Source organism: Peromyscus leucopus, chromosome 8a (assembly GCF_004664715.2).
Source record: "Peromyscus leucopus breed LL Stock chromosome 8a, UCI_PerLeu_2.1, whole genome shotgun sequence".
Lineage (NCBI taxonomy): Eukaryota > Metazoa > Chordata > Mammalia > Rodentia > Cricetidae > Peromyscus > Peromyscus leucopus.
Window position 1 is genome coordinate 14,215,311 of NC_051085.1, and position 10,912 is coordinate 14,226,222.

The following is a 10,912-nucleotide window of genomic DNA, read 5'->3' on the forward strand; positions in this document are numbered from 1 at the left end:
CAGTGAGGGTTTTGACTATAGTTAATGAAGATTCATATGTTTACCTGTATTTACAGACTTGAGTATCTTGATTTACTCCTAGCCAGTGCTCTACAATACGTACAAATGTGTGTAACATGCATGTGTGTGTATGTGTGTGTGCCCTATGACACATACAAATATGTGTGATATGCATATATATGTATATATATATATTAAAACTTAGTCATTAATATAGGAGGAACATAGCAATGCAGATACTATTGATAAGAAATAATCAGTATATTGAAAGACAAAAATGGTGAACAGTATTCTGCTTGTCCCTTTGTATCAAGTACCAACAAAGATACCATAGACACAAGCCACAGAGCATTCTTTGTCATGCGCTTTGTTTTCCTGCTGCAGGACCAGAGTTTATAGCCACAGGGGGCATACTGGATCATATGAGGAGAGCTGATGAGCAGAAGACCAAATAGTTTTACAAAACGTGTCCTGGAATCAGGAGCCAGATGTGGTAAGGCAGGCCTGTGACACCAGAGTCCCAGAGGCTGTCGAAGTTTGGAGGCCGAGAAGTTTACACAGCAAGACCCTGCCCAAAAACAAACAAAAAAAACAAACAAAAAAGGAAGAGAGAGGCAGGGAAGGGGCATGGAGCAGGAGGACTACTGAGAGAGAGGAATGTCAGAGAGAGCCTCTCATCCTGATGCTGGGAGAAGGCTCTCGTGCTGACATCTTGCTCCTGTCGCCCATCAGCGCAGAGAAGTCCAGGCTGAAGTGGTTTCCAAGCTGAAAGCCCACCACTCTGCTGACAGGTTCTTCAGACACTGGAACCAGCAAAACAAGCTGCCTTTCTTCCTTATAAGCAGCCTAGGCTTCCATTCACAAGGCTGAGTTCTCACCCAGTAGGTTGTGAATGAAAAGGACCACAGATCTGACCTGGTCCTCTGACTGCATGTGCTGATCCCAAACAACAACAGGAAAGGACAGTGAAGACATCTGCATGGAGTCAGGGAACTGTGCCAAAGCCACTGAAGAGCCTTGGGAAACAGCGCTAATGTTCTGCACTGTCTCCCTTTCCCTGGCTTTCCCACTGTAGGAGACCCTACTGTGATAGAGGAGACACCAGAGCAATCAGAGATTGATGGCCGTTCACCAGCGAGGCTTATCAGCTGGGAGCAGAAGGTAGACACTCTCCTGGAGTTTTGCTTTAGAACTGAGTAAAATGAAATGTGTTTTGCCTAATAAATCTGCAAAAGTTTACTGAGTGTGCCCAACAAGGCTACTTTTCAAACTTAACTAGAATCAGAATGAATGTTTAGGGTTTTTTTTTAAATCACTTTTGCTTTCAACGGTGTTGAGTGCAGCATTATTGACGTTGCCCTTGCTACCTGATGCTGTGATGAGCCTCTTCTGAGCCAAGGTCATTGCCAACCTCTGTACTGCATGCACGCTCTTTCTACTTGTCTCTTCTCCCGTTATTGTGAATTCAAGGAGAAGTATTTCAGTTCACCTGGTGTAACCAACAGTTCCTGGAAAGATCTCCATTTAAAGAATATTGGGCTAAATTCTGTAAAAGTGAATTTTTCTGTTTAAAAAAAAAAAAGTGGCCGATAAGGTGACTAGGTTCTAGAACTGACAGATTAGTAGTGGACACAGCTCCCAGGAAAAGAACTTGGGCAAACCTATGTGTTGATGAGTAATTTTTAAGCAATTTGGTTTCCTCTGCATACAGATAACACTTTATTTACATGATTTGTTTAAAAAGCATTCTTAAGTCTTAATTATTTTTAAAGCATTGAATTTCAGTATGGCTAATGAGCTAATTCTGTCTGTATATACAAGAGAATGTAACAGTGTAACGAGTTTATTACTTCCTGCAAAGAAAATTGTATTCTGTTCCTTTTGCCTATTTCTAACATTGAACTAGAAGTAAACATTTAATTCTTAACAGTTGTCTCCTTTCATATATGAATATATGTATGGTTCTTTCTTTTACTATAATTTGACTATAATATTATTAAACATAACTACTTTGGGGTCAGTACCTATTTTGCAAGCATAAAGTCCTGATCTCAGATCTCCAGAACCCATGTTAAAGTCCAGGTACCCCAGTTCCCTTAGTGGGGTATCTTAGGAAGATCTATCTGGCCAGTCAGCCCACCTGAATAGATGAGCTCTGGTTCACTTTCACAAAGGGAAAAGGATCTCTTATATTGCAAAAGGATCTCTTACATTTTCTAAAACTTGTTCCAATGAATTATCTTGTGGTTTATTCTCACTCAAAAAGTAAAACCCTACCAACAAATGAGAGACCCTGCCTCAAAAAATAAAGGTGGAGAACAATTGAAGAAAAACACCCCATGGTGTTCTGTCTTCCACACACATGTGTGTACATGTGCATGCACATTTGCATATCCCCACAATGAAAAGTACACACACCTCACATACAACATATAATGGTACACCTAAACAAATGTTTTCTTCGGAAAAATATTCTTTTCTAAATTATCACTATCTAATTCAAATACTTTTTATAAAACAAAAATTACTAAAATAAATTTTAAAATATGTAGAATCTATACTCTGAAATTTAAAAGGCTGTTAAAGAACTATACTCTTTTAAATATGTTTATAACTTTAAATTGAAAGCAATTAAATAAAAAATAGATATCTGTGATTGCAGAATTTTTTTTCCCTAACACCAAGAAATCCTCAGCTACACACAGCTCCAAGATTCTATAAGCCACAGCTGCCTTTAGCATGGTTCAGTCTGTATCCTTTTCTTGTAGGCTCATTCTCCATACTGCACGCAAACAGATCATCATTGCAGAAAAACCACACGAGCCAAATCTTTAACAATTATAGTGTAAATAGTCGCATTAAGTCTCTCAGAGGTGACATGTAGAATTTGTTAGTTGCTCAACAAAGGTGCATTTGACAATCTTGTGTTTCCATGTCTATATTCCGCATTGAAAACATACACAATAAAGAGAACACCAATTCAGAAGCAAGCACAAAAGAAAAGATGCTCACATATCGCAAAAGGGATCCTTCCTAAAGCCAGTTTCCCCGTCCCCAAATTCTCTTGTTCTCACCCAAAAGTGAAACCCAAAGAAGGTTAACAGCTTGTGCTCAAAGGTGGCATTTACCTTCTGCTACACTAATGTCCTCACTGTGATCACAGGTAGTTTCCATGGTGTGCAAATCAATATGAAAAGCAAATCAAACATTTTGAGGCAGAAACCAGAAGGCTTGCTTTAGTGATATAAACAAAACAACAAACCCCAACTCTGCCACGGAGAAGGGGTACACTAACAGTCTGTGTCCCACCCCGTATGCAGAATATGCCATTTTCACAACTGAGAATACAACCAAACCACTTTTGTTTGTCGTTTATATATTCTTACTGTTTTTTGCCTCTGAGCAATTCACATAAAATGGACATCAGGTAAATTGGTTAGTGATCTGAATTCCCAAGTCATGTGAATGCTTATAATCCTAAACAATGGAAGGAAGCTGTACACAGGAATAAAAGACCAAGCTGAAGGAGACTTTGTACTGAGGAGCACTGAAGGAAACTTTTTGTGGGTTGGTTGGTTGGTTGGTTGGTTGGTTGGTTGGTTGATTGGTTGATTCGATTTGATTTGGTTTGGTTTTCTATCTGTGGTTGCACAGGACATACACAGGAGTTGGGAGTTGTTTTGTTTTGTTTTGTTTTGTTTTGTTTTGTTTTTATATCCAAAAAGAGAAGTCATGCATCATTGCAGAAGAGTGGATGTTCACAGAATGAGAATGAAATGTTTTCACAGTAAATGAGGCCAACATAGCCTTGAACATTGGAAATAAACAGAACATTTATAAAAAGCCATGGTTTGTCTATATCTGAAGAACTGTGTTCATTTTCTTTGCTACTGTCAAAAAGATTATGCTATAACTTTGCCCTTTCATATACCAGAAAGGGAAAGATAGAGCCAGAACAGAGAAAACAGAAGCTGGGACTCATATAGGTGATGGCTGACTTACAGAAATGCTATAGAATAATCCTCTTGGACACTGTAAAGATTTGTCACTCAAATTGGTTTAATAAAATGCTAATTGGCCAGTAGCCAGGCAGGAAGTATAGGTGGGGTGACTAAACTAAGGATGATGAGAAGGAGAAGGGCAGAGTCAGTAGTCGCCAGCCAGAGGGAGCAGAAGATGAATGTGCCATGCTAATAAAGATACTGTCATGTAGCAGAGCATAAATAAGGAATATGGGTTGACTTAAAATGTGAGAGTTAGTTAATACCAAGCCTGAGCTATTAGCCAAGCATTTATAATTCATAGTCAGCCTCTGAGTTGGTTTTTGGGACTGGGCAGTCGGGACTGGAAAGTGTCTGTTTACACAGAACTTTCTCTAAAACGGAACCTTTCATTTTTTCAGCCACTTCTACATACAGAGTCATTCCTGACTTTTCATCTCCTGCCCTAGAAGTATGATCTAATTGAGGGAAGCGTTATTGGCTATCTCTAACTTAACAGAAGCAAAGGCACCAGTGTCTCCCAACCCTACCTTGGTCTTTCCATCAGCTTTTCCTATCCTCACATAATCGTTGATTTGTCTGGATCTCTCTTTTCACTCTCTTCTCTTATAACTAACCCTTTTCATCCTTCTCTTCTTCTCTTTCTCCCTCTCTCTTTGGGTAGGATCTCACTATGTAGACCAAGCTAGCCCATAATTCACTGTGTATCTTTGGCTAGCCTTGAACTCTCAGCCTCATGAATGCTGGGATTACATGTCTTCTTTAAGTGAACATTTTCTATACATTGTCTCATCATCTATGGATTCCAATGGTGCTGACATAGGAACACCACCTATTTCCAGATCTCCATTTGCTCCTCAAAGCCACCTCTGAGTTCCAGGTATGTAGAGACAAGTATCTACAAAGCATCATTACCTGAAATTCAACCCGAAGAAACCAAGCCTGTGAATTTAAAGCTAAAATCAGATATTTTCCTCCCAAACCAGCCCCTCCTCTATTTTCTACCTCAAATGTCTTGGTGGTTGTAATGTCATCCACCAAGTCACCAGTGTGAAGTATGAGCCCACAAAAATCTATTTAATAATTTATTAAGGGGTGCAGTGGAAATACAGACTCACGGAACAAGGAAGACACCAGTGCTGATCCTACCGGTCCAGCTGCTGCTGTCCTGTCCAAGGAAGATGGGGACCAACTGGACAAACTGCAAGCTGCTCCATGGTCCTGGCCACTCAAGAGACCTTTATTCCTCTGCTCTTAGCCGTCAGGTATGTAGACAAGTGTAATGGGTAGACAATTTCACCAATAGGCAAGGCCACACCCTAGGACTTTCTACCTCAAAGCCATCGGCTGAATGGAAGAAATTCCCACAACACCCTTGAATGCAGTACCACAGCACAGACCCTGCTCTAAATTTGGCCCTCCCATTAGAGTTTAATTTCTATCACTACCAACGTTTTAGGTCCCACTGCTACTTCCACTTAACAAGCGAAGAGATAGAATCTTATCTAAGTTGTTCAATTCGCCCTGAATTACATGCTTAAAGTGTGCTAGAAACAATGTTGGAGTCTAGCCTGCCTGATCATCCAATATCGCAACACTCTTCCATAAAGTTTATCAATCCTGCTTGTGCATGCCTTGTCTTACCGAGTTAGCTATTACTTCCCACATAGATCAATAAAGGAAATTTTTAACTGATTTGTACCAGGCTTTTTCTTTTGGGCCACCAACCAGCTCCCAAATCATGACATGGAGACTTACTAGTTTTGAATGCTCAGCCTAAGCTTAGGCAACTCAAAAGCGTGGTGCCCATTATTTGCATTGTCATCCTGCTGTGTTTATCCCCTACTTTATCCACCCTCAGACTATGACTGAAATATATGGAACTACATTTAAAATAAACCACGGATTCCCACTGTATATGGAGGATAATGAATAACAGAAATTTTACCAGAGATGATGGACGTCACACATCCCATATAAAAGAGTTCGGCAAAGCTGAGTGTGAAAGACGAGAGACTATGAAGAGATTAAGGACTTGGTTTCATTTGCCTAGAACATCTAGGAAAGACATGTAACACCCTGTAGCCCAGCGCTTGGCACACCGTGGTGTCTGACTCAGCACGCACATCCATTTTTTGTGCTGTGTGTTTGATGGTGCCTGAATACCCAGGTTAGAAGCAAGCAGAGTGGAGACTATTTTATAAATGCGGAGCAATCTGGTATTTTCTGAGCAAGAGAACTGGTTGTCTTGACTTGAGCCTTGTAACTGTGTCACTTTATTACACTGAAATGGGGAAGGGGACAGCCTTCCATTCGGGGCTAGTTCTTCCTGTGTCACAATGGTTTTCTTAAATAATGAGTCCGGCTGTGCAGTCACAAGAGCAAACTAAGTAGACACTTGGCTTTCATCTTAGTCACCCGAACCCATAGATCTGGAAGCATTGACATGTGTTGTCTGAATACAAAACATATTCTCAAAATGTGGTACTTGACCACTTCACAGGCCCAAGATGGGCTTTGTGTATCCCTTCTCTCTCCTCCCTCTTCTCTCCAGCCTAGACTTCTCCACCTATTTATTCTCTCTGCCTGGCAGCCCCACCTAGCCTTTCTCCTGCCTAGCTATTGGCTGTTCAGCTCTTTATTAGACCAATCAGGTGTTTTAGGCAAGCAAAGTAACACAGCTTTATGGAGTTAAACAAATGCAGCATAAAAGAGTGCAACACATCTTTGTATCACTCAACAAATATTCCACGGCATAAATGAACGTAACACATCTTAAACCAATATCCCACAACAGCAGGGGGTTGCATTTTACCTCCTTATCAAACTATTTCACATCATTGTTCTTAAGTAAAATACAGTTTACATCCTTTTCTCCCTTCCCTTTCTTCCCTTCTCTCTCTCTCTCTCTCTCTCTCTCTCTCTCTCTCTCTCTCTCTCTCTCTCTCTCTCTCTCTCTCAAATTCATGGCCTCTTTTGCTTTAATTGTTATGACATTAACATCATTGCTTTAATTGTGCTAGTAGTAAATGTTTAAATTTACCTATCTGAGGTTTCTTTCCCAAATTCATATAATTATATAATTTTAATGATGTAACTATTGGTTTGAATTTAGTACAGGTCTAAATCCAGTCTGAAAACAATCACTAGTTACTCTTCTTGAGTCCCAGGTAACAGCAGTGCAGTCTACACAGATCGTCAGCACCTCTGAGGAAATGGAGCAGGTCTGACGGTCTCCCTTCACTCTCGAACCTTAGATTTTTGCAATCCCCTTTGCTGAGGAGGAAGGCTGCCCGCATCTGAAATGTGCTGTTTTCTCTTGGTGTAGCTGAACAGGGTTATCAGGAGACAGCAGCAGCCTTTGGCTACTCCAGGAACAAAGGGACAATCTTCAAGGGGCTGTTGTCACACATGACCCCTCCTCAGTCATCTCCTGAATTGGCGTGTGCCTCCACCAGAGATTTAGCTCCCAGGGAAGGAGCTTGAGTCATGAGCCGACTCTTTAACTAAAAAGCAAATCTCTTCTCTCTCGTTCCCTCTCTTTCCAACCTCCCTCCATCCCCCTCTCTTTCTCTTTCTCTCTGTATCTCTCTTGTATTGATGCTCTCCTTCAGTGCGTGTGTATGTGTGTATCTGTGTGTATGTCTGCATTTCTGTGTCCATATGTGTCTATATATGTACATGTGTGTGTGCATGCATATGCTTTTTATCAAACTCATGCCAAAACATAGGATTCTTACTCAGTGAGATGCAGCCCATAACAGTTACTGTAGCTGTCTGTGGGAGGGATGCTTCCCCCTTGCTCTATGATCTCTAAGCTGGTAGGACATGATGATACAGCTGCTAGGGAACTTTTGGCTTTTTGTCCTCCTGAGAAGGAGTATTCCTGTGTGAGAATAAAATCAATGCAAAACTGCTGGTAGAGAAAGCTTGTGTATGAGTCTCAACGGTTTTAATAAATAAAAAAAAATTAACTCTGACTGGATGCAACCGGTGCAAAACTCAGTGGCATTTCACCGGCTGTCAGTCACCTTTTCTGACATGGATGCCTCAGTGGGGACAAGACAAGGACAGCAATGCCAAAGCCTCTTACCATACTGCCGCATTAAGAAAGGTGCAGTGTTCAAAGTTTCGTCTGTCAGGCAGCAGGAGGTCTCAGTAGGTGAAGGCGGCTGCCTTTCTGCCTGAAGACCTGAGTTCTGTCATGTGGGGAAAGGGGAAAACCAACTCCCAAAAGTTGTTTTGTGGCACAGGAAAACACAAGCACACACACACACACACACACACACACACACACACACACACACACACAGTGTAAAATAAATATTAGGAGTTGGGGAAATGGGCCAGTGGGTTAAGTTCTTGCTATTCTTAGAGAGAGCTGGAGTTCAATTCCCAGTACACACATCTGGTGGCTCATAACTGCTTGTAATTCCAACTCCAGAAGATCTGACGCCTGTGGCCTCCAGTGGTAACTGCACTGACATGTGCATGCCCACAAACAGAAAGACGTACACACAAATAATTTCAAAATCACCAAAAGATAATCTTAAAAGTTTTTAAATAAAATTCCAGCTGTGATGTGTTTATTCTTGGTCATGAGAGCTGAGGGAAGAAGAGACTGAGAAATCTGATGGCTCGGGGCTCTGACAGCCAATGCAGGGGAAGGGATGCTGCGTGGACTGAGGCTCATGACTTCCGAGCTGCTCGTGACTTCGGAACTACACTGCACTCTGCTAGCTGGCCTCCTTTCTGATACTTCTTTGGTACTCTACCTGCCTTCTATTTTCCTTGTTCATTACAATTTTGTTCTTAGCTGCAGTGCTTCAAAAGCATAGATGTGTTAGTAACATGTTCAAGGCTGCATAGGCAATAAGTAGAAGCAACACTTTAAACTGGGTCGATTCTAAAGTTTCGGCTCTGCCCACAAGATTTGAACCTCTGTTATAAACTTTGGGGAATTATAGTGAAGTGTTTATTATGCAGCCATGAAAGCTGACGATGCTCTTTTTATTATAATAAATAGGAGGAGGAAACCAAGTTATATAACAATGTGTTATTAAATTTTGTGCCACATGCATACAATACATTGAAAGGAAGTATACCAGAAGTTTAATAATAATAATTGCCTCTGGGTAATTACATTGTGGGTGGTTTCTTATTGCTTTTACCACATATCTCTGTATAAGCACGTTACTTTCCTATAAGAAGCATTCTTTACATTTGTAATTCTATAAAAAATGATACTATGTCCATTCATTCATTTACTGACTAGCTACTCAAAGTTAGGTGTCTGTTCCCACCCTCGATTCATAGTCAAAAGCCTAGCACAGAGGTACAGCTGCAAGATATGACAGTCACATGGGGGACTTCAGCAAGAGAGGGACAGAATGCCTGTTCTTCTGCTGTTGCTAAACCTCCATAATCACAGGGGAGCATCTTTTGTATTCTATGTGTATGATCTCTCCCTTCCTCACCCCACCCCTCGTGTGTGTGTGTGTGTGTGTGTGTGTGTGTGTGTGTGTGTGTGTGTGTGTACATGTGGGAAGAGCAGGGTACAATGTTCTGTGCCAGTTATCCTTCGTCCTGTGTGGCACAAGGTCTCTTTGCCCTTCACTGCTTGTGTACGCCAGGGCAGTTGGCATAGTAAGAGCTCTACTCACTGAGCCATACCCCCGGCCTAGAGAAGCATTTTTTTAATCCTTAAAGAAGAGAAACTTAAGAAAAACATTTTTCAAGCAGCAACAAAATTACCTAATTTTTACTAACCGCAATAAAATTGCTTACTTTTTTCTTTCAGAAAAATGAAAAATATAAATGTTTTGATTGGAATGTAAGACTTGATTGTGGATTTGGAGTGGAGTATAAATACACAAGATTGTAATTCTATGGAAAAGTACTTCAATATTTCCGGAGACTACAATTAAGATCAGCTTGTTGGAGTTGCCTTTTACCTGTCTTGTGTGGACTCAGCAATTCTTCCAGCTCAGGAAAAGGCAGACTTGTTCTCGCCACCTTGGTTTTGCCTGCTCCCTAAGTTCTTTTTTTCCTCTACCTGGTCTCTGGGGATTTATCTTATTTGGTTTAAAGCCAAAGTGAAATGCTAACCAAATGTCCAAAGGCATCCATCTAAATGTGGCACCGGTAATGTTGATAAGTGCAGAGCGATGACCAGATTGACAAAATAGGAAAGCTCCTGGCACTCTCTGTGACAATGACGAGCATCAGCAGGGGCAGGCTGAGTGCTGACCAGCACAGAGGGGCTGAGTGGCCTCCAGCAGCAAAGTCAGAAAGATCAAGATGTAGTCGTCAAGAGCCCTCGGAAGCAAGAGGTGTTCACAGACAGTAAACAATGGACAGGACCTGAGCCGCCGAGCTCCTCATCACTGTGTAGAGGACGTGACGCTCACCTGCTGTTTGGGATTTTCCCCCTTTCTAGATTTCCACTGTGTCTGTTCTCAGCTATTTCAGACTGCTCGGATTTTCATCCTTGGTGATTTGACCTGCTCTCTTTTCTAAACTTGGGACAAATGCTGTGGTCTTCTCCACACTGAGAGTAGAAATGATTAACATGAGTTCACAAGGCGGAATAAAGAGCATAAAGATGGGAGATCAGTCTGCATGTCACAAAGGAGGCGAGCTGTTCCCTGTGTTGCTTCCTGGTAAAAGAGGAGGAGGAGGAGGGGGAGGAGGAGGAGGAGGAGGAGGAGGAGGAGGAGGAGGAGGAAGAGGAAGTTCTACAGATCTCCATCCCATCCCAAGCACAGAGTGATCATTTCCCTAAATAGGGACTGAGAAGAGCCTTTGCCAAGTTCTAACTGGAGCTCCTGCCACAACCCAATATACTACATCCCACCACCCTGACAAGAACCGAATGTAGCATAGGCATTAACCGGGGGAATTCCATATTA